The following is a 26317-nucleotide window of genomic DNA, read 5'->3' as shown; positions in this document are numbered from 1 at the left end:
TTTTTATAATATTCCTCGAAATGTATACAGTAGAGATAGAGTTTATTATGCCAATCCAATATTATCCAACGAACTTCTTAAGTTCTTTATCTTCATATTTAATGATCTGTATTATAATAATCTCTAGAATGTCGTGTAAGATGTTATACATGAAAGCGTGCAGAATAGAAGGTAGTATTTGTCACGTTTTGAAACTTCATCTATTTTGCAATTATGAAAACTAATATTTATATTACCACGGTTAATTATTTCTTGAATAAGTAAATAATGATTCTCCCTTGTAACTATTAATTTCAAACACAGAATATGTAGCTTCATAACGTTACACGATGTTACAAGTGATTTGATGACATTACGATTTCATCACCATTAATCTACTCTTCGAATTATCCGTTAAATGTACGCTGTAAAAATTGCAAACACGGAAAAGAAGAATTACTCTTCGCAACTGTACCATAAACTATTGTCATCATCCTGCATTAACCAATCAAGGATCAAATAAAAAGAGATTAATAAAATCTCTTTCTTTCTGTAATCGCGTATAAACGAGCATAAAAACACTAAGTAAACATACATGGAACAAACGATTACGGACAATGAGTGGGAAAGCTAAATACACAGCGCGTTACGTAGCAGTGAATCACGATACGCTCGCGGAGCTCAGGTGAAAAACGTGAACAAGGTGCAAGCAATTGCACCTTGCGATCGAGTTGGCGAGCGCCACAGTGAATTAAGCACCGTCCCAGCAAAGAATATCATCGTTGTGTCTAACAGTTAGACGTGTTACGCCTGTGACGAGCATCTATTCGACGGGGACACCGATGAAAAAGAGGATGCAAGGAGGACGGGAATAATCGAGCCGGCAAGAAATCGTGACAAGCCAAGCAGAGAGAAAGGAGGATCCGACAACGTCTAGAAAGACCTTTAAGATCTTCATGCAAAGGCATATTCCTTCGCGTCTACATGCATTCTACATATGTATATAATGCTGTGTATCCTGGCCATCTTCCAGGCTTCGAGACGTCGTCATCCACGGCTCTGGATCCACCGTGTACACGTGTAACGATCGACGGATCGGAGGTATAAGACGATGCAGCCGATTTTCCGGTCTGAAGGGACGACGCGAGGCGCGCACATGTTTGGCAGAGGAGACAACGTTCCGTCGAGAAGACACGACACGATACAAATTTAGAGTTGCCCAAGCCTCGCCAAGTTATGTTTCTGGTGATGTAGATGCGCCGGCGTGATTGTATTCACGATTATGGAATGCGATACGCGTTCCGAGTAATGCACGAACCGCAATTGAGATTTCAGCGAGGGATTCTGTCGCGACGATCTCGAGAGTTATTGATTTGAAGGGTGTTTTGCTTTGAATATTCAATAATAATATTCAATACGGAGAGTGTATTCTTATTTCTATCTACTTATTTTTTCGTAGCCCTCTTCGGATTACGGCCAACTACCAGTTACGTTTCTCTCTGGTTTAGCCTTATCGTCAACTTTTCCAACTACTAAGCTTAACATCTGTCGTAGTTGACATTTAGAATTAAAACCTACAACTGAAACTTGACCTTAGAATTGGTACCTTTTACATTTCTGTAGGGACATTGGATTTTTGATGTTAGCTTTTAAGGGTTTATTAGGAGATAATTTAATAGGAATATTAAGGAAGGTATGTTTTGTTAAATCTTTATCCGCGTTTTTAATAAATTTTTGGTAATAGATTTTAAGAGGTTCGTCAGAGGACATTACAATAAGGAAGCTACTTTTTAACTAACAAATATAAACATTTTTGTATTTAACTATAGAATATCCTACTAGGAAAAGTACGAGGGTCGTCCAGAAAGTAATTCTCCTTTTTTAAATGTTGAAGTGGTCATCACTTCTAAGAAAACTCTACATCTGGTCTTCAGTTTTCTCAAGTACCGAAGCCATCGACAGCGCATAGAGAAAAGACTGCGTCGAAGGCAAACCATAAACAGTAGATAAGCGACGTTGGCTTCAGGGTTTTCAGTCATAGGGTAACACTGCTAGCGTGCGGATCTGGATCAGCTCATATTATATTCCGAACTTTGTATTTACACTTTAGTTTTAAAATATATATTTTCTACCTTACAATTTATCCACGCGTTTCTTTGTATTCACACACATCTAATAACCTCAACATTAAATAACAGCAGTACAGATGCATTTTAAAAAGTTTTCTTCATTTGTAACTCTAATATAGTATCGTGGATGAGGGGTCTGGAGGGTGTCGTGTGGATTGTAAACAAGCGGTTGCTGAGGTGCGAATTATAAACAAGCGGTTGCTGAGCATGAGTGAGGCTAAGACAAAAGACAAGGTATTGCTAGGGGACAATAAACGAATTAACAGCAGTATGAGTTGAGAAGTCAGAGAGTGCGGATTGCGTTGTCGAGATAGTGTTGTTAGCGTTGTTAAGAGAGAATTGAATTTGCGTTGACGAGATTTGTTAATTAATTATCTAGTTATCTTAATTATAATACGTTGTTACGATTAGTTCATGTTAAATATCCATTGTTTTATGTTTAATTAACATCTGTTTAAACCATTTATTATTAATAAACTAATTGTAATAGTTTACGATACTACACTAATATATATATTAGATTGTCCGAAAAATGTCTTTCTTTTACAGATACGTCTTTTACAACGATGCATCTTTATACAAACATGAAACCTAATCTGTCGAACGTTGTGATCTTTATTTTGATAGAACAAAATGGGTCATACGTAATTCGATAAAATAATATAAAACGGAAAATGTTGTGCATCCATTATTTCCTTATAAAACGAAAGAAAATTTTCGGGCGACCTAATACTAAGTCAGTTTTCAATACAATCACCAGTCCTATTTGAACACTTATCATAACGTTATACGAGTTTTTGTATATCTTCGTCATACGCTTCCGTCGCAAATTTATACAACTATCCCTTACGCAATCTTTTAAATCATCGTTTCTTGCGAAGCATTATCGACCACACAACCCTTCAAGTTTTGTAAAAAAACTGCAACGAATGTCATTTGCGATGAAATAGCAGACACGTTCTTGAGCTCCTCTGTGATGAGCAGCGGGCGACCTGGTTGCTTACGATTATGCATAGTTTCTCTGTCCTTATCGAATTCACGCACCCACGATCTTACCAATAATTCATTCGTAACTCTTTTATCGTTAACTGCTATAATTCATTGATGAATTCCTATTGAAAGAATTTTTGCAGCCTTCGAAAAGCATAAAAGAGCGATCCGTGGGATTTTCAATTCGCATCGTCGTTTTAAACGTGTGGTACAACGACAATATTAGATATTTGAACAAAACATTTTTCATGACTTTGGTCAATACATGAATGGAACTAGGTGACCTTCTATAACTACATTCCATCGTTTTATATGACTTCTATATGTAAACATGTAGCACTTTCTGGACGACCCTCGTATTTGTAGAAGGGAAATGTGTATTCTATCGGGAGAATTTTGATTCTTTACCCTTTCTTTTCTTATAGTACATTATTATTTATTTCCAAATAAAGAGTTGCCTGAATGCGTGAATTATTTTTTTTAGAAGAAGAGTATATTTTGTTAAGAGAAGTTTTACGTGAAAACATAAATTGCCACGTTCGACGATAAGTTAATTTCTTTCCATTTAACCAAAGACGAAAAAAGAAAACATACAGGAAGAAGGTTAAATTTTTATATCAAGATGTATGTACGTTCCATCGTGCTTCCTTTAAAAGAAGAGGCGCGTATTCGAGCAGTTTCCCCGACACCGTATAGCCGACCGATATGCACGTTATAGGCGGCGTGCTTGCACGAACTGGGTCAATTTGATTGACGGCAGAAATCTCGTTGGTCGAGAGTTGGAATTCTGAAGGCAAGCGCCGAGTTGCGATGGAACGAACGAACGAAGATCCTTCGGCTTCGCGGGACGAATCTTACCACCCAAGGTAATTCACGATTCTCCATGGTGTGCCGGCAGATCCACTAGGGAAAAAAAGCGCCCACTGCGAGGAATAGTTAGATCAATAGTGGTGCCGCCGGCTGCTACGTCATTGACGATCCTCTGCCACCATTAGAACCTCGCCAAACCAAAGATAGAGGAAACTAGTGTGAGAAAGAAGGATGGAAGGGGGGAAAGGGGAGAGAATCCAGATTTCTGATAGCTAAACCTCGAAAGAACAGAGCTTGTCGGGATATATAGACTCGAATCGACCCATTCCATCATCGTGGCCAGCTTCAAGATTCGCTTAGAGTCTTTACAAATCGTAGAACAGTGTATCCCAACTCTTTCTCGTATCACGACTACTTTTTATGATAGCCACGGCATGCCATTCGAATTTGCATAAAAATAAAATATGGGAAGTATTTAGAAGAAGGACGTAAAGGTTTGTCATTACGTATCCATAGAATTCGAAAGCACAGCCTACGTAGTAAAATTTTAAAAAATTTAAAGATAATGTATTTTTATAGTATAACGTATTTAATCTGTGCAACCCTTGTGTAACGTTGACTTTTTGTTATTCATCGAGTAGCTTCGTAAACTCTTTTGTCAAGAGCTCTTCATTTTTTTCAGCAATTAGTTAACGTGTCCCATCCAGTATTTTGAAACATTCGATAACACGTTTCGCTATTTTTCTTTGCGTCATCTATAAAATCTTTAATCGTTATTTCGTAGCACCCTGTACAGTACCTAATTTTCACTTTAAAAAAAGTAAAAAACACAAGGAATTCCAAATATTTCAATATATGTGTCTGGAAAAATGCAAAAATACTAGATACGATATTTTAAGTGAAAATGAAAAGAGCAGAAGTCCAGTCGGTAGACTACGAAACTTTTAGTCAGTAATTGACGCGGAATGGTAAATCGAGGCGTCGTTGGTCGAATTTCACAGGCAATCTGTAACCATTAAGGGCATAACGTTTTTTCGCCATCGTTCGTATCGCTGGAAGTGGCCTCTCATTTCGAGATTTCGTAGGAACCACGACGGGTGATATATGAAACCTACCCTCCGATGCGTATTTGATAATAAGACGTGAAATAAAGAGGATAAATTAAGATCGAGTAGACATTTTTTCGTCCGCTCATTTTAATACACGCTTTAATGTCTGCGTCTCGACCTAATCGCGGAACGTCCAGGCACGCGGTGTTCTCCGCTAATTTATAATAATTAGACCCGTGTCTCGCTGGTCCCCACCACGTCTCTTTTTGATCTTCTCCATCCACCTCCATCCACCTTTCTAATTCACGTTGGCGAGCTACGCTAACTCGGTGATTATTTGCTCGCTTCGAGATCCCCTGTAATTTGGACGAAGTGGCTCCACGCACGAAACCGGGATTCGACACGATGTAGTTCTGTGATACACACGTCCGGGGACCGGAGTGATATTCCGCAGAAGAGAACTCTGAAATTTCGTGTCGCAAATCGACCACGAAACGCTCGTGGTCGCCCTCTGTATCGCAATGGTAATGGCGCCAAGGCACGATCGACGATTACGATTAAACTGGCGTGTTTGGGTGAGAAGAACACGGACGAGTATCAGCGAGGAAACCACGAACGATCAAAGAAGTCTATTGGACGTATTTAGTGGCTACCAAAAGGATTTGAAAATATATTTATTTTCCAATGAAACGACTTTTTATCAAGTACCAAATTTTTATAATTACATGAAAATACCATTAAAATAGTGCGAAATTTAATGTAGGTACTCGGACCTGGTTGATGTAGGTACGTAAATGCTACAATATAATGTACAAGTACCTTTCGTGCTCATCGAAAATAAACATTGTCATTCAAAACGTAACGTAGCAAGAAATTATTTTAATTGACGTGGCTGAAATATTTTTGAAAAATTCACATGACCTATTGAGAATCGATGCTGTGCTAATACAACATTTCACGAAGAGAAATATAGAGGATTTCATCAATTTCCTTTTCATTATTATTTCTTCTTCCATCCCGACCTTCTATTATCAGAAACCGTATACGTTATAATCCCTGCATGAATACATAAATCTTCCATTACGTCAAAATAGACATGAAAACATGAAATTTCAATTAGAAAATCTGTCACAGGTCAGTAGAATTTCACCAGGTGATAAATAAACATGCGTGCAATAAACACGTACTATTACTTGCAGTTTATCTAATGCGAATGATCGATCGAATAACAAACAATATCCGATTAGGATTAAGTGGCACGTGGCGCTATAATTTTCACACGAAATACATTTTACATAAAATTAACCTTTGACACTGGAAAACATAAATCGACGATTAGAAAATTGTCACAGGCTAGTAGAATTTCATCGGGTGATAAATAGCTGTATATACGATAAACGCTCGGTAATACCTTCACCTTATCTGTTTCTCATGATCGAATACCAAAACATACCATTCAAGTACCAAACAATATCCACATGTATACTTACCATAAATCTCGGCATCGATTAAAATTAAACGTCTGATGTGCGCGATACCACTTATTCATCTATTCGAGCGTTGTACGATATCGGCAATATTGCATAGTAGATGATCGGCATAGAAATCTGCACACAAAGGCTTATTTCCCGTTGAGTAAATAGATCCATGGAGCACTTTCACTGGCGTCCTTCGCGGCCTCTCACGGTTCTCCCTCGAATCTTCATCCTTGGCTACACGGCGGCCAATGAACGTCCCGCGGCGAGGGCACAAGTGGACGGACAAATTAAGTGTTGCTCCGACAACGGGCCTGAAACACGCGTCCACACTAGAATTACATCCACCGATACCGATCTACATCGGATTTGAATAATGCACCGTGAGTTTCTTCCGCACAGCGGAATAACCAGTCCATTCGAATGGCTAACAGAATGCTACGCTAACGTTCGATCAGAGTGTGATATTCGCTGCGAAAGAAAGAAAACGTGTATGTGTGTACAGGTTGGTACCTACACGATGCTTTTAGCGGGCAAGCATTTGATTTCGGTCGTTTTGTACCGTACGTCGCGCTTCCGTATCTCTATGACTTCGAAATAATTCAAAGCCGTGCAGAGATACGCGATTAGATAGGGGATTACGAATCACCGATGGAGCACCACGAAAGGGAATCAGAACGAGTTTCGAATGCTTCTCGCTAATGAACCTACGCCGTACAGGAAACGCACACAGTGAGTTTTGTACAGTTCATTGCCGTCTCCGGGCATCGTTAGTCCCTGGCTAACCTTCACGGATTTAAGACGGTACATCACGCAGCCACACTTGGCCTCTTTCTCTCTCTCTTTCTCTCTTCCTCTCGTATCCGCTGTGTTTGTCATATCTTTATTATTGCCCTCGGTTTAATGCGCTTCCGTGGCGTGTTGCTACGTTTTCGTCGAACGTTTTTGTGGCCGAAGAGGGCGGGGTTTCGCCGAGCGAAATTTTTCGTTCCATTTCGAGGACGCGTTATTACCAGGCCGAGGTGGCGTGCAAAAAAATACTCCGCCAAAGACAGCGTCGGTAAGCGGTCGTCGTTGAGTGTGTTTGGCGAATGATTGTTCCCATGGAAATGAAACGTTCGTAATAAAGCAGCTGGCATTACCGATATGATATAGTTTTTTACCGGGCGTTTCTTATCGACAGGAATAGGGGTAATGAGATGGAAAGGACTGATGACGGTTCGCTGGTATTACACGAGTGAAAGTTTTTGCCCTCGCGGTATGCGAAAGAATCGAGAAAATTATTACGCTTGTTAGAGTTTTGTGAATAACATTTGATGGTGTACCGTGGCGTTGTTTTATATCACGCAAAATTATTTGCTCATTTTCGTGGTAATCGACCTTACGCCGCGATAACCTTACGCCTGATCAAAATTTTCTGATACTACTGACGCTCGGACTGGTAGTAGTATTGCCCGATTATAGGATTTCTTCCAGCTCACTGGAACTATGCAGGTTTACACATTGCCCCTCTATGCTCTTGCAAAATGAAAAATTCGAAAGTTAATGTGTTTAAAAAAATGGAATAAGGGAAAGACAGAATTTTGCAGTGGCATCTATATAAAGTTAAACTTCGATAATAAAAGATTAACCCATTTTTTAAATAAAAGTTTTAAAAAAAGCTATCTATATTTAAAAATAATAATGTTCTTTTGAATAAAATTAATACCGTCTTCGATGTTCGCTGTTCAAAGATCATGGTTCTGACTTTTCCGCCACGTTACTTCTGCTTCAAAATGATTTAACTTGTACGTTAAACGTTTCTCCTGTCGTTAAACACAAAGGAACTATTTACATTGGTTCTTATTTAAAAATTACAAAAATAATATTTTGCTCTGGTAATAAAACAACGAATTGAAACAGATAAGACACCCTCAAATTTCCAAATAAACCACGATCTGCACGGTAGTCGGCTTGTCGAGTAAATAAAATCAAAGTATGCCATAGCCCTTTCAAGTTCTCAGGGTATAAAGACTTCAAGAGTTAGTCGGTCAAACGGGCAAAAAAAAAAAATGGAGGAAGGAGAAAAGAAAGAAGAGAGAAATAAAAAGCAGAAAACGCGAAAAGGAGGAAAGAAGCGGAGGCAGGAAGAGAGGAAAGAAAAGGGAGGAGAAGTAGAAAAGGAGATCGACGGTAGGCGAAGGGGTATAAGGGGTTTAGCAAAGGGGAAACGTGAAAGAGGGCCTGGCCATAACATTACAGAGGAGCCTGCTGAGTGAGATATTACCGCCGTCATAACCTCTAATAACTACACAGAGCCCTTTATAACGCCTCCCAGTGCCTCATTGTATCGCGGTGGTAGGCTCCTCTTGTCTCATACGTAATGTAGGTAAGGCTTAGCGCTGAGACCTGTACTTTCAGATGGTACCATTACATGCCGGTGTGAGTATTCGCCACTATCGAAAGCCACTACGCGAGGACGATCAGCTATGGGAAAAAGAGCGTGGCACACGTGGAGCACCGGCCTCGAGTTTGCGTATATACATACATACGAAGCATGGAATCGTGCGAAGAAGCTTGGTCGTTCCACTTTGGTCGAAACTAAAGAAATTCTGTAAATGGACGTCACGCATGTTGCAGTCACTGTGGCGGAACACGGCGAGTCTTTCTTGGAAAGGAAGAAACCTTTCGGGTGATTTTGATCCGAAGGTGTCCAGGGTGGTCTGCTAACTCGCCGCCGGAACTGTGGGAATTCGGTGAGATTTAATTGTAGCTTGAAAAAGATGACATCGTGTAGCGCGGGAGCTACTTTTGGAAACACAGGTTCTGTAAATGCCACGTTGGATGTTGGGAGCAAACGAAGGATTTTGTTCAGTTGTTTATACTTTGGATAGGGTGACAATTTTACTTGGAATCCAAAATTCGAGGTTATTATGTAGAAAGAAAAGTTTAGTAAAATTAGTAAAATTACGTTTAATTGCACTGGGGAAGCCTGAAGCTTTACACGAATGAAAATGTCTTCATAATTTTTACAATTTCCCTTAATAGTTACGAGCAATGTACATAATAGCTATATCTTTCTCAGACTTGGAGCAACACAACCATCGTATACCCTTGAAGGATTATTAATAAGTTTAATACGTACATCGATATGTATTCGATTGTATGAATGACGTAATTATGATTAGTCGAAAATCTAACTAATTATTTATCAAAAAGAGAAAATGAGAATAAACACACAATCACCGTAACAATAATTTATCCCTCGAAGATCGTCATATGACAGGTGATATCTTCTCATACGATTCACTTACAGATACCATCACGTATCTGGTAAATGATCTAATAATGATCAGTCACTTTAACTAATAAACGATGAAAAAATAGAGAGAAGAAGGAACACACCAATAATTGAATCCCAACTAAACGAAAGTGTCTGACAGAAACTAAAGTAGATCGGTGCAAAGGTGATGGAATTGTTTTAGAAGCGGTTAGTTCCTAGCTAATCACGCTGGACTTTAATTAGCTTTTGATCTATGTGTTGTTACGAGCTGCTCGTATTGCGTGATTTTACAATCCGTTAGTAATACAGGTGCACATCCTGCCCGAGGTTGATAGAATACCAGGATACGTTGTCGGAGGCCTGTGCAACATTTTCTCTGTGTCTGCGTTTCTCGTATTACCTTTCTTTTATTTTCATCTTTTCTCGGGACGGGCAAACTCGTTGCTTCTTCTTTCGCTGGACCGTGCGGCGCATCTTGCAACGTCACGAGGCGTTTATCCATTTTACGTCATTTGCCATGCTCGCACCGTGAAACTGATACTCCGGGACGTTCATTTCCGCGAGGTTTTGTTGCTCCCTCAAGGGGAAGATGCGTCGGATAGCAAGAACAGCAAATTCGTTCGCGCGTTTCGCGATGCTCTTTAAGGGGAATTAGAATTACGATTAATCAGCTCCACCGACCGGATCCTCTTATATCTTCCCCCTACAGCGCAGCGTGTCGTTGCTTGATGCTCCCTTCCGGCTCGTTCCTTCGGCAACACGTGATTTTGTTATCTATGAGTTATGGCCGGAATAGCGATAAATTTTGTAAGAAGAATAACGTTTCGTAATAACATAAAAATCTTACAATATCGATGTATTATAGGGAAATTATTTCTTGAGCTTATCTATCGAACACGTGAAGTAGAACGAAACACTATGGCTCATATCCTCCTTAGTGCTAAATCATAATGTTACGCATTTAGCTGTAGCGGCACATGAGTCAATGGAAGACTGGAATCGGGAGAGACTCATATTGTTGTGCCTTGGAGTGCCAACGTTGTTTTGGTTTGCTACGTTTAAAGGTAAACAAACACCGGACAAAACATTATCGCCGTTATTTGTAATTGTCAACCGGAGTTACATTTGAACTTTTTGTGGTACCACCGGTCCATAAAAATAAACAAATACGCTCTCTAGAACGATCATTATAGCGAGTCATATAGTGGAATAGCGAGCGTAGAGTTGAACAGTAACATCGAGCGAAGCATACACTATTTCTGTACCTGTATTTAAAGTGATTTTAATATACACTGACTATTACAATTTTATCACTCGTTTCTTTAATAAACCAACATGTTTAATATACACCTCATAGCAATATGGCCGAAACGTTTCTCTCTATTCTACTCGCTTGTAACATTCAATTTGTTTTTATAAAATTGAATTCAATTGAAATTTCTAATAAATGACCAAGCAAATGATCAAATAAATCAGTGGGTTTCAACCGTACATCAAAGATCGTATGGTCGTTCTGCTTGAATCCAATGTAGCGGCGCGCACATGTATTTTATCGTTCCTAAACACTTGCAATATGAGGGTACGTATATGTACATACATGTGTGTGTGAATTAATTCTCATTGTACGATGAGAAAATGTCTGTTGAAGTTTGAAGGCTTCGAAATAAAAAATCTAGAAATCGAAGTTAAATTTCAATTTTTCAAATAACTCCTGATCTGTAATCTTCTCTACATTATACACATGTCTGTCTAATGATCAGATGAAGCAGAAGTAGCGTTCTTTTTTCTTCTTTTCCGTCTTAATACCTCTGTTTTACGAAGAGATGCCCGAGGGTGGTTACTTTGTTGCTTTGCCAGACTGTCGGCGTTATTCCGATGAAATTGATATTCCGAGATATCATCAGCGTTTAAAGCATGATGGCTACGTATAAATACGCGAAGCATTATGCATTATCACAGCCGCTTCGCGTGATATTGGCCGTTTTGTTGCGCGTATTTTGATTCAGCTCCGTTATCGCCGCCAATACCCTGAAGATATGCAAATTTCGTCGTCGTATACGGCTCTGAAAATAGTTTGACAAAGAAAGTGTTTCTTTCATGATATATTAGGGAATTCTAATTAACTCTGCCTGAAATGTATGAAGTTCTTTTAAAATAAATTAACGACGATGTAGGAAAGAAAATATATGGTGAAATGTGAAAATCAAGATGTAAGAGAAATGTATTAATTTCCTATAAAAAATTCTACGAAGGAATTTAATAAATTATAGATGACATTTCTTATATTACCATTCGTTGTATATTAGCGCGTTAAGTATTACCGAATGTTCAGATTAAAAATAGTTTTCTAATAATATACAACGAGCTTACTGCTTTCTTTTCAAACTTTATGCAATTCTATTTCGTATCGATACAATAATGCGCATGTTGGAACTCGAGTATCAAAGAGATATTAATACAACTATGAATATTAATTAATAAAAGTGTACGCAAATTATCAACGTGTATAAAAATTTAATCTGTAAATCTTTTTATTTCCTCATTTTATTATCATCTGCATTAATGATCAGACATCTTGATGATGTCATGTACATTAAATCACTCATCTCATTTGCATCTTGCAATTACGTAATATCAACCAAGTATTATTTTTTTCGTAGAATGACTAAAGTATGACTTGAGTATCTTTCTCCTTATTTTTCAATTTATATTTTATTATAATCACGTAAAAAGCTACCCTTGGATCACATACGAAAGAAAACAGATTGCCTGTAAACACAGTGACATCAGAATCCTTGTCACAAATTTTTAAAGTTATGGTATAAAAATTGATATGTTTCATAAAAAATGTTGGTTGCGAGTAACTACTATAAATGATTCTAGTTTTTTAAATTACGGATAATCATTATCGATTACGAGAATTTAATGTTGATTACCAGTAACTAATGTAAATGATCGGAATTTTTTTCGTATCAGTAACCATTATCGATAGCAAAAACTTTTCCGATTACATTCGATTATTACTAACATTGCTAATAATTAGCACATATTCATTGACAACGTAAAAAACAATGATCATAATACGTACATATTTTATTAAGCAAAAAGAAAACGGTACGAAATATATGAAACAGCGATAAGATATAAGAAATCGTAATAATAGATTTTTACTAATACTTGTATTAATATTTCATTAGCAGTAACCAAGAAAATTTTTCGCCATCGGTATCGGTAAGCGAAATAAAATTCGGTCCATTGATAATGGTTATTGATAACTGAAAACAATTCCGGCTGTATATATTGACTACTGATAAGCAAAGTTGAATTTCTGTTACCAATAATGATTACTGATAACCAAGAAAAATGTTCGTCATTCACAATGGTTATTCGTATTAATATTCTTTAATCATTTCATCTTTCGAGAAATTTCTTTTATATTTTACTCACAGACTTTCCCCCCAAAAATGTTCCAAATAAATGTTATTTCGGGTCTCTGCTTTTTACAATAAGACACACAATACTGATCAGCAAAATTATTAACGAAAAACCTGTCTATTACATGTAAATGTGCTTTACTTCCTTCCTCGTTACACAAAAGGAGAATTCTAAAAACTACCCTCCCCCATCGTGCAGCACAAAAACCACCGTAATCTTAAAAGCTGTTCAACATCTTATCATCGTGTCCTTCCTCGGCGTACTCGCCCTTGTTACACACAAATCCGTCGCGTGTGTACTTCCGTGAAAACGTCGAGCGCGTGTCTCTAAGCGTATCGGTGAATGCCGGAGCGGATCGTACGGCCGGTGCACCGGCCTTATGGGTGTAATGATGTTATTTTCTTGTAGCAGTAACTCCGTGGCGGCGCAAAAACCAAGCCCCCACGGCAGTTACATGTCTGTAGCAGTCCGCATACCTAGCTCGTTCGACTTTAACCCCCTGCGTGCGTACCACACGGCCCCCGTACGCATTCCGTATTCTCCTACTGGCCGGCGTGCCGTTACCGTAGTTACACACCTGGACGCCATTTGTACGGCCAGGGTAGGGGAAGCTTTCCCTTTTTATTTTTGCGTGGGTAGGCTAGATCGAAGCCACCGCTGGTGGAATCTTCTTCAAGGCGAAGCCGACGACGAGCCGGTAGCCCCTTTCGTTGCTCGTTATTACGTCGCTGTACGCGCCAGCTTTCAAGTATCCTACCTTTTTTATTACCGAATGAAGCAGCCGATAATTAAAGGCGGACCAACAATCCCAAAGAACACACACGAGTGCGAGTATTGCTGTTTTTGGGTGTGAAGGATGACTAACGAACGAATATTAGCATATATACTTTCTCCTTTTTTTTCAATATTCTTTCCTCTCTTTCTTAATTAAAGATTCTTTTTTTTAATGTGAATACATAAGGGACCACTCTGACCTACGTACCGAAGAAAACTGATTGAAAAGTTGCAAAAATGTACAGGCACACTATGTAAAAATATATAAAATAGTGTATTTGCTTGTTGCGATATCTAATGACACAAATTTCTGCGTGAATTTTATCTTGTTAAATTGCATTTTAAATGCATTTTAATTGCATCGAAAATAAAAATTTACATATGAACATATGCAGTCTACTAATAGCTCGTAACTCGTGTAAAGTTCTGCTTATAAACTGCAGTGTGTACATGTGTACATCTGCACGTGAAAACAGGATCAAGCACAGTAATTCTCTTGCCCCTTGTTCCATTCCACTCGTCATCTCTCCAACTTTTTAAAGTACTTCGCTTAACTCTAATAATAAGAATTCCACCATAAATTCCTCGAATCCCGTAAAGAAGGCGGATCGTTTCCTACTATCCGCGTTATTCCCTCGGCAAACGTATCTCGTAGTTCGCGTCGAAGACGAAAGGTCGGATTTTTGCCAGCAAGAGCCGCGAGACGATCGTAAAGTGGCGAGTCTCGAGTCCGTCAAAAAGTCCGTGACGCATCTTTGGTCTCGGGGCATTGGTCTTATTTAAGCGTCGACTAACGTCACCTATCGTCGGTAACCGGCTCCGTTTAATTTTCATGGGAACAATTTCGTGGCGCATAATGAGCGCGTTCTGCTCCACGGGGTCCGGTTGACCGTTATTAAATTCTCGGTAGAAAGCGAACCGATACCGGGCTACCGGTTCACCGGTTCGGTATGCCGCTCTCCTAGGCTCGCTCGCGATTTAACGATCCTCCACCGAGGATCAGGGCTGTTGAACATTATCCTGAAATACGCATTATTAATGGAAATTCAACGGATAATTTGCTCTCTCACCGATGGGTGCTTCCTTCTTTCGCCGCTGGCTAAGACCCCCCCTTCTTCGACCAACGTGTCTCTCTGAACAATTTTAAGGTAGACACGGGTTATGATACTAAACTGCATAGATGACTAACGCAAATAAAATTTATGTAACACCTCGTAGTGAAAAAATACGACTGTTCTACCTCTGAAATTAAATAGCTTTTTTCATCAGAACTGTAGAAGTTTATTGAAATGTTTGGTCCAACACGTTGTACATTATATCTTGTGTTTTTTATCGGAGTATGTAGAAACATGCGTTCTCGCATATTCTTTTTCCCTTCTTTCATTTCCATTGGTATTTTTTTTAATTTTTATATTGCGTGTTCACGCAACAGGTACGTCAGCGGTATTACTTAGATAATTGTAACGGCGCAATTTTTGTTTTAGAAAAAAATTGTTGCATATTAAAGGATTAACCTGACGGAACTATTTAATTGGACAAGATAATTAAATCATTATTAGTGCTCTTGAAAACACCTTGCGGTACTTCAACGAGTTACTAATTATCTTCCTTTGCAAGAAGACGATTTTTGTTAGATATGCTACAAAGAAGCAACTGATCCTAAATTAACATCGTACAACTCTACACGATACTCTAGGTGGTTATTAATTATTGCAATCGTCAAAAGTCTTAAACTAATCATTGATTTTCCAACCTCACTAATCGCGTTCATGTGCCACAACATACTATACTGTACAACAACTATTACAAGCCTCCAATTGTGCTATAATGCTAAGAACACCTAAAGGATCTTGGCCTTAAGCTGAAGGGACAATAAATAAGTAAATAAATAAAAAGGAACAACAAGGATCCGCTATACCACCAAAACCCTTGAACTCTCGTTACCGTACACCGCAGATATCCTAGTATAGTGATTACTAGTAGGCGATAAAACACACGAAGACGAGCTCACGACGTAGTCTGCTGCATAATTTCCAGCGCGGTTCTTTTCTTGCGACGCGAGAGACGAGCTGAGACGCTTGTTTCACCTGGACTCTGGACCCTGTACTTGCTTTGCTCGCAAATAATACCGCGGCGCGTTTCTTATTTCGCGTGCTGCTCGCGTCGAGAACACGCGGCGGCCACTTCGACCGGTCGCGGTCACAGCTGTCCACCAGGATGCTTGATAATGCTCGGAGTCTCGCTGTACTGGCCGAGAATAATTCTGCGTGTAGTATGGACTATCATGGCTGGGACCACAAGCGGCTGGCCATTAAGACGTTTATTGCCGAGGGAAAATTTTATTCATATTTACCGCGAATAGTCGGGAGCGAAACGACTGCTGACCCGTTAGACCGATAAAGTGTCGTACAATGAATTTTTGACGTTCGTGACGGACGCTCGTTCGTGGTCTTCTTTATGCGACTGCGTCCTCGTCTGTTTCGGCTGAAATGGTGCTATTTGTATAAATAGTACCATTGCTTTAAATAGTGCTATATAGTGGTAAGAAGAAAGTTGGCGAGGTATATGGTACGAAAGTATGCCATAATCTTACAAAATTATATTTGACAACGGCTGTGAGTAGATACAGTGGCGAACAAAGGATAGTTCATAAAAGGATAACGTCACTTTACAAAATGGATTTATATTTAATGAGAGCGATGAGCAAGTGTAACATATACCGTAGAATAAATGACTGTTATCGATATGGTGAATAATCTTTAATACAAAAGTTGATCAAATTTATAGTGTATCTATCTTAAACTTTATTTTCTCATCGCTGTATGTGGGGAAATTTTGGTTTGGTTAGATCCTTTCGTTCTTAAAATTATTTAAGGACGATAAACATGTGTCTACAATCTTGTTCTGCCTATTATATCGAAACAAATGTGGGCAATTCGTGCGAACATTTTGACATTTAGAATCGTGTAAAAATTCTTTAGAAATAAAGTAAAACTTTCCTATGATTCTACATAACATGATTAACATAGCCGTCTCATAAATTTCTGTTAATAACAATACTTCGTTTTCTGTCCCCTGTTTCGTAAATTATAAATTTATAAATCTAAAGAATCATCGTAGAAACGGAATGATTAAATAGTATTTGAATGGATCTGGCCAAATTTGTATATTTACTTAGGTAGTTCTCGAGAGAATACAAAGAGTAGAAACTTGTAAGGAATGCAGAAACTTTTGCTTCTTCGAATAGGAAGGCACGTTAATTAGATGTAATTAGAATGCGGAAAAGTTACAAACGATTTATAATTGCATGTTGGTTTACCGACGTTTCCTTACCTCTATTAAAAAATATGCGTTAGTATTAACTAGAAAAACATTTGAGGCCTTGAATAGTTTCTACATTTCCGTTTATCGATTTTTTTTCTACGGAAATTTAACGATGTGTCAACCTTCCTCGTAATATGTGTTTTTCTTTTTTCCAATACTTACTATTTACTTGCAACACTTACAGTTAAAAATTTAAACTAAATAACGAAAGAAACACAAAGAAACGATTAAAAATACTTTATGATTGTAAACTAAATGAATATGATTAATAGTTTGGGAATTTATACTAAAAGAACGAAGCAGAGATTTGTTTCATCCTGCTAATATTAAAATAAATAAATAATTTGCATAAATATGTATATATTTCTTCCCCAAATTATTATTTCAGGCATAATCAGGAAGCTCGGTATTGAAATATTTCATAAGATTCCAATTAAAATCGTCGTGCTCGTATACGTCCTAAATGTAAAACGTAGTTCAGAAAATATGGTCCATTCGTCATTGGTAACGATCGCGTTGTGCAACACCTCGTCCCCTAGTTTCACGTATTTCACAAAAACGCCTACAAACCTTCGCAGTGTCAACACCCGATTTGCATAGGCGCATCGATTAGCGTCCAGCATTGGTCGAATGCAAATCGACCTACCCACGGCATCCGAATTCGTCGAATCAGCCAATCGAAATTGATTTATCGCTCGTATAAATAGCTACAGGATCCGATATCCGCGTATATCCTAACCGTGGCGTAATATCATCGTCGAAATTCATCCTTCGATCACAATGAATGAGATACAAATTAAGCGGATGACTTCTATTTTAACCCATTAAATATCAGGTTTCATAATATTGAATTTCGTGGAAAATTTTATAAAAACTATTGCGATATTTATTGTATTATGGTGGGATTCTTGATTTATTTATTTTGTTCTGTACAAATCCCTGACGTGGGTTAATTGGTTTTGTGTTGCTAGAAATCGTGTCGTTCCAGATTTAGGATTTATAAAAGATTTAAATTTATATGAGTTGTTATTTAAAGCTCTTGTTATTCCATTTTCAAATGTATAATTCAGACATTATATTATTCGATGATCATTCTGTATTTATTGTTGTATGACCACTTTGTCTATAAATTCTGTAAAATTTTACAAAGCTTGCTATAAAACGGAGATCTATAACAATTTATATCATATTCCTATTTTTGTGTATATAGTTTCCCTATATTTCTGTATCATAATGCTTATTATACTTTTTACTTTTCATATACACTAGATGGTTTGTCTCATGTAGTAAAGAAACGAACAAATATATTTTGCACTACAGAGAATTTAACATTCTACGTTACTGTACAATTAAATTTAAGATTTTTTAATTTTTTCTACGTGTCCTACGTTTATTTACGTGGTTTACTAATTACACTCGTTTGATGGCTGCGGTTTGCGCCAAAACTTAATGACAATGCTCTCGAAGATTCAAGTGGTTAATTATAGGACGCGCGACTCTTTTCCACCCCATCCCGTCACTGGGCGAAGCCTTTTAAGCCACTTTTAGCCTGTCAAAGTTGTTCCGGCCGCTGCTGACACGATTGTCGGCTGCCAGTATCGTGATTAAACGCATTTCGATGAAGACGCGATCCGAAACCAAGATACTGGGAGGGACATCCACTGGGATGAGGTTGTTCGATCAGCTTCAACGTCGTGCGCTAAAGCGGAGGCCCCTAGGTTTGGCTGCTCAAGGTCATTCATCCAACCATAACCTATTGTTAGAGATAGTAAGCGATCATCTTCTCTAGTTTTTAATTTTCGTTCTTAATAGGGACCATAAAAATAATAGATGATGATAATAGGAGTACTAGATCAATACCAATAGGAATTATGAAATGAACATTTGACAACAATTTGGATTATTTATCCAGACGTTCATTTGTATCTCGAACCCTAAAGTAGATAATTCTTATAGATTTATTATAATAAAAGCAGTTAATCATTAGGAAAGTGCATAGAATTATGTGGATATTACTTTAATTAAATATAATGATGTTTTGTAGAAATTACGTATTGTTGAAGCTTTATTTGAATGCATAAACCTAATGTTTTTGTAATAATTTTGCATTCTCGAAATATACAGTGTACATTAAAAGTTACGATATATACAATGTAGGCAAATAAATATAAAACTAGTATTTTATTCGAAAAACATTTCTTATATATATAAAAATAAATTTCTTCTTGGATTATTGCAAATGTAATTTAACTTTATTATAATCTTTGTAAGAAGAAATAAAAATAAAGAAGAAGAATGAGATATCGAACAACTGATAGCCTTGAGATATCGGAACTCGTGGCCTTCGCTTCAGCTCCGTAAATTGAATCGTAGGATCTGGAGGAGGAAGGACATAGGTCATGACAGGGTCAGATGTCATTTTGTACGAAAGAACGCGAAGAAACTGGAAGACAGAAGACAGGGCTCAGGGTGAAACACGTGATTGATGATAGATCCTGAAATAAATATAGCTTTTTAACTTTTGTTTCTTCCACCAAAGAAGACTTAATGGCTTTTTCGAGCTACATTCCCGAAAAGGTTAATTTATCGCGTCTTTGTGATTGTCGGTGGAAATATTTCGTTTGGATTGTTCGTCGAGTTTACGAGGAATTTGTGCGATAAAAGTGATGCATAAGGAAAGATAATTTTGTTGACCAACGAATCATCTTTTTCGCTTTTACGTCGGCATTTTTAAGCATTTAGAACTCGTTGAAAATTCGCGGTAATGCAATACAAGCGGATATAAAATAAATTTTATTTCTAGAGTTGCACGATAGCATTAAATATAATTTATTGTAAAATGCAATTTTTCAACGAAAGTAAGATTTCTTCGGAAAAGAATATTTTCCAAAAATCATCTGCATATCAACTGTCATGTCCCGCGACCCGCGCGATCCGTGGCGCGAAAGTAAAATTGATAAATTCTTTTAAACCGAGATAATTTAAAACGTTTACAGTATTTGAAGTGAAAGACAATTAAAGCCGCTAAAAGCTATATCTTGCGCAAATTTATCTAACTATGTTTTTATAACGATATTATGACGATTTAAATTGTAAACAAAGTCGGCTGTTCAACAAACGTTGGGGATCTTCCCAAACAGTTTCAAAAGAAAGACTCCGACATTTTTTCATCTCCTACAGATATAAATGTAGCGACTCAGAGAAGTTAGCAGGAGTATGAGTTTGAGTTTGAGTTTGAGTTTGAGTTTTAGTTTGAGTTTGAGTTTGAGTTTGAGTTTGAGTTTGAGTTTGAGTTTGAGTTTGAGTTTGAGTTTGAGTTTGAGTTTGAGTTTGAGTTTGAGTTTGAGTTTGAGTTTGAGTTTGAGTTTGAGTTTGAGTTTGAGTTTGAGAATATTTATCGTTTGGTTATCGAATAAATTAATTAGCGTTCGTCTATCGAAGAGTCAGTTATCATTTTGTCTATTGAAGAATCAGTTATCATTTGTCTACCGAAGAATCATCACCTGTCAACCGAAGAATTTCATATCCGTCAGTCAATTGTCAATATCGAAATTGAGTAAGATTTCAATAAAACATTTTATATTGATAAACTACTTTCGAACAACTTTAATCCTCTCCCGTGCCAGTATTCCCGCACGCAGCTGGTTAGCCTTAAGTGGAGCTTATTACCAGTTGCATTAAACGTCAGTTGACGCTACCTTCTCGTCGGCTACTAAATAGAACGTTACATCGGCTACACTTTGAAAAAAATGAAATATCGTTGTCTTAAGAAAATTATAAATCTAGTAATAAGAATAATAAAATAGTAAAATACCCTAAACAAAGTAATGCATAAACAAAAACAATTGTTGAATATTAATTGTATAATTTTCAAATAATCGAAACAAGACCTCGACGAATAACATTTATTATGCAACAATCTAACATTTCTCAGCCAGTTTCTTTGATTCTCCTTTCTATTCGTTTCAAACGACCTGCCATAATTCTTTTTATCGATACCAGACACTCCCGCTGTTTCTAAGTTACAACGTAGGTTGGTTTTAGACCGATTAGCACGCAATAGAAAGATTTCGTTCATGATCGATGAGTCTGAGTGTGTATTTCACAATTGCCATAAATTCTACCTTCGATTCATAAATCTTTTACAAACGTCCACACACCTTAAAAAAAAGAGAAAAGAAAAAAAGAAGGTAGAAGACGAAAAGAAGGAAGAAGGTACGAAGAATATATAACACCAGCATTGTTAATTTAAAAATATATTTAATTGTATCTTTAGAAATAAATTATAGTAATCTATAATCGAAGGTTTACGGAATAAAAGATCGAAGGTTTACGGAATGATTTGCAGGATGCGAATGCAAACAAATTTCACCGCGAGGTCGGGTGCACTCGATCTCGGAGCACGTGAATATTTGCCTACAACTTCACAGTTTCAAAAGACACGGTAAACATTCGCAACTGTACAAACGATAACGCTGCGGTTAAATCGTCGTTATTAATAAGATCCTGGAGAAGCTTGTTGCACGTTCCATGGGAATATGAATCGAAAGGAGGACATGCTCTTTGTGATTTACAGCGATCATTATTGAGAACATAATTCTTGCGTTCGTTCTCAGCGTGTGCATATTTCCGTCTGAAGGTTCTTTTTTTGTTTCCTTTTTTTTTTTTATTAAACTTGTTACTTTCTCGTTTTTCATTCCCTTTCAATTCCTTTTTATTTTATTTCATATTTCTCTCCTGTTCCCGTTAAAAATTTTTATGCAATTGTCGTTAAACGTGATATAAGATTAAAGTAAAAGTCGCATCAAAAATTGAAAATATTTCCGAATCACATCGATTCGATAAATTAATAATAAAAGTGGAAGGTATTTCTTAAATATTCTAGAGCCGAGTTTTCACAGCCTGTCTTATTAATGTCAAAGATATTTTTGGATTATGAATTTTTATATATTTATGTGAAATTTGAAAGTGCAAAAATGCACAGTATGCAAAACTACATAAAATTATTCAATAATATTTAGCGAATAAAACAATAATCTACCCAGATTCTATCTTTTTAATTATCTTCTTAATAATATGATATCTGTAGTCTATCTATTAACAATAATAACAGAAGTAGCACTAATATTTTTGCAGCTTTGCAACAATGTATAAACGCTCGATCGTGTTTTCATCGCGATAAATCTTGAATTTTTCAGTGAAATAGGTAGAGTCATCGCGTTACGCGGCTGAATGGGAATGACACCCGTCTGTTTCATTAACTAATCCGATAAAATGCTCGAACAATTCAGGCCGTTGATTATGGATCAGCTGATTTAATACTCTGGCCTTTAAAGTACACTCTACTCGTTCTTTTGCACTCTTTCGCACATAAACATCCTAACAGGTCGGTATTCGCGTAATCCTTGGACAAACTGATCGTGTCGTTAGGTTAGATACACGTTAGTTTAAAAACGAAAGAGCGAAGAGACCAGGGAACACGAAGATAATGCTATCGATGGCATGAGCCGAAGAATTGTGAATGTCGTTGCTCGTACACTTTCTCTAATCGAGTTGAAGGGAACGTCAATAAGGGTTTTCATTGAGACGAATAGGTCGATGCAGGATTGATATGGATAAGACAATGGAGAAAGAAAAGTCAATGTCATTTGTTTTTATTAACGCAGTTTCAACCTCCGTGAGGAGATTATTCTACAAAACATTGTACAAAACCTGTTGATATTTATTGATACAATATTTCCTTAAATCATTAGATTGCGTTCTTTCAGATATGAAAATATTAGATTGCAATTTGCATATAGGCTTGTAATATGTAGCACGTGACACGATAATGGAAAAAAAGACTTGCATTCGCAGCTCATCGATTAGTTTGGTTCTTTGTGAACGTCAGAAATTCAATCGCTCGCACTAAAAATTCACATTAATTGCAACACTTATTAACACTGGAACTGTCGACGATTACGATTTATAATTTACATCAAAGAAATCGAAACGAGAGACGTATGGAAATATATATAATACAGTCCATATATTTTAGAAAAGTCGTTTAAATGAACAAAAATACACTGTTATTAAATTTATAAAATTTCTATGAAAATTTTTTAACCGATCAATCCAATGATAGTTTTAATATTAATTCGTGGTACTTCAAATATTTTCCTCATACACGTAATCAATATGGTATATATACTAAATATTATAACAAAATAAGGGTTACTTGAAATTTATATATCACCGCAATGAAAAGTAATAAAATAATGGATAATTACACGGTAACGAATTTTAACGAACAAATAGGTTGCTCTGACTCAATCATGTTCCCTTTTACACATACCGAAGTTTCCCTTCTCGACTCTAGCATTACGCGCCACATAATCCCATTGCATGCAACGTGTGGAGAGCAATTGGATTAAAAATTGCCACGAGAATGATGACAAGGTCGACAAAATAAAGTACTCAAACCTACCTATGTATAATGTATACAAACCCAGTCGTTAAAATGAAACGCAGAAGAAACAGAAGCTTCTAAGACTGAAAAACGTACTTAACACTTCGTCAAGCTATCGAGTGCCGAGCAACAAAACAACAAACACAATTCAGGTCAGTTTTGATCTACGCAAATGCTGCTACGTAACAATTCGCGAGAGTCACTTTCAAGCGGTCGACGAGTGTTCGTTGCGGCAGTCACGTTCTCGCAGCGCGGCGACAAAAAGGTGAACCGTTTAATTTGCCGGCTCGTGCGCTGGTAATTAGTCATATGCGGCCGACGAAGTCGTAAAGTAAACTGTTCGACGGCAGGTTACCTTATAGATCTGTCACATCTGTCATACGGACGCATTGAACTGACGCAACGTGGCATCGAGACAATCGTACATAGAACACCCACCGAGCCTGCTGCATAGTTATGTCACAAGGTACCCGACTTACTGCTTCACCGAGAAAAAATTAAGTTTCCAATGTGCATATGCGAGTGATAAGAGGGAGAAGGCTGAGTATTGACTCTCACTGTTCTATGGTCCCACACGCAATGACTCACGAAAGTATTTAAACAACACTCTTACGAATATAGCAGGTCAACGTGGAAAGAACAGAAAGATGGCAAAATCAAAAATTAAAAACCATACTTGAACAAAACTTGTGTGAATATTGAGCATACCGGCATAAAAATAGGAAGATGACAAAAGAAAAATTTAAGAACCATATTTGCACAAAATTTGTATGGATACCTTGCATCAATGTACAAGTGATAGACAGATGTCAAGACGAGAAGCAAAGAACCACACTGGACGCACACTAATATATTCCGAATTAAAAAATTTGTGAAGAAACAGGTATCTTAACAGAAAGAGAGGAAATCACTTTGCACAGCATAAGATATCAAAAAAAGTATTTGATTGAAAAACTATGCTAACATCTTGATAATAGATTTATTAGATACCTCTAAAGCATAAAAAAGACCAAAGTGGCACCATTTTTTATAGTTACCATTTAGATTTAACTATGCGCATTATGCGGGTGTATTCACATTCATCACACATATAGACTATCATAGATTATGTTGAATATTATTGTACGATAGATTGCACATGTATAGTTTACAGATCACTGAGTGTATTCACATTCATCAGATACATAGATTGTCATAGAGTGTGCTGAATATTATTGTACGATAGGTTGCACATGTATAGTTTACAAATCACTAAGTGTATTCACATTCATCAGATACATAGATTGTCATAGAGTGTGCTGAATATTATTGTACGATAGATTGCACATGTATAGTTTACAGATCACTGAGTGTATTCACATTCATCAGATACATAGATTGTCATAGATTGTGCTGAATATTATTGGATGATAGGTTGCACATGTATAGTTTACAAATTTAAAAGAATGAATATGTATTTGTTATAGTAAACTTTTAGTCGATTGACTAAAAGATCCAGAATCCACATCATGAATCCTCTCTCTCTCTCCCTCTCTCTCTCTTTCTGTCGCTCACTCACTCACTCATTTTTCAACCCTAAACTCTTCGAAAAAACCTCATTTTTTATCGATGACGCTATGCCTAGATGTCCAAGACAGCGGCACAAACTCGAAACGCGTTTCGAACACAGCAAAACGCGATCTGACTGTACACACATACAATCACACGCATCCCCGTATGTTCTACTTAGCCACCGCACCGGTAGAAAGTGAAAATAAGTTCTCAGTACTAAACATGGTTTGCTCGTTCCGGAGTTGCTAGCTGCCGGGACCAATTAGAGACGTCTGCCCACTGAGATCTCTAAAAGTCTGACTCTTCATTAGCGCTGGAAATAGTGTGGTAAGTTCAAGGTCGACGCATTCGAAATGGAAGTAGGTAGGAAGATTGTTCCTCGCCATCGTAAATTCTGCGATTTTATCACTGTAGATAGAGGTGTTACGAGTAGAAACGAAGCATTCCAAAATTACGCAACAACTGAAACTATTGCATAGTTACGATCCAACTATGAAAATTAATTCGTATTTTTCAAAATTGTTGTTATATTTGTCATCTTGAGTGACTTTAAATAGGAAGTTTCGCTTATAGTAAGTAAAACGCAGGAAGCTGTAAACGTTCTTCTTTATATTCTAATTTAATAATATAATAATACTTATTTTCAGTATACAAAACTTTTATAATAGAAAATCTTTGATATTTAAAGTTATTGATAGCTGAAATTAAAATATCGAAGCAACATGATGATCAGTCGAAATATTTGTTTCTTACTTATTATTAATAATAAATATTAATAATAAATATTATTTACTTACTTTTTGGAACATTCTGATTACATCAGTAAAAGGGCACTATCATACAGGAAAGACTGGTTACAGTGGTGAAGTTAAGTACCCTTGGGCATGTTTAGTGCTTGGCTGACTTTCTATTTAGGAAATCCACGTAAAGTACATATAACTGTTTAGAAACTTCAGTTACATTAAAGCTCACCAAACAGCAATTTTATGGATTTAAAATTCCTTTTTATTTAATTCTAATAAATAATTGTATCTTCTATAGTAAAAATAGTACTTTATCGAAGCTAATTAATAAAAAGAGAATAAAGCTTA

General features: G+C 37.1%; 1 long non-coding RNA gene across 3 annotated transcripts in view; it reads right to left on the bottom strand.

Moving 5' to 3' along the window:
• Window positions 1–26317, bottom strand: part of LOC132906362 (uncharacterized) — a 152078-nt gene that overhangs the window by 34254 nt on the left and 91507 nt on the right. For 2 of the 3 annotated variants that reach the window (XR_009657968.1, XR_009657966.1), the window contains exon 3: window positions 5631–6746. This is a non-coding gene — a long non-coding RNA (uncharacterized LOC132906362). Of the gene's footprint in view, window positions 1–5630; window positions 6747–26317 lie in introns of those variants that run through there. The other variant, XR_009657967.1, reaches the window with a different exon arrangement.

Source organism: Bombus pascuorum, chromosome 1 (assembly GCF_905332965.1).
Source record: "Bombus pascuorum chromosome 1, iyBomPasc1.1, whole genome shotgun sequence".
Taxonomy (NCBI): domain Eukaryota; kingdom Metazoa; phylum Arthropoda; class Insecta; order Hymenoptera; family Apidae; genus Bombus; species Bombus pascuorum.
This window is presented reverse-complemented; position numbering and strand designations above follow the sequence as displayed.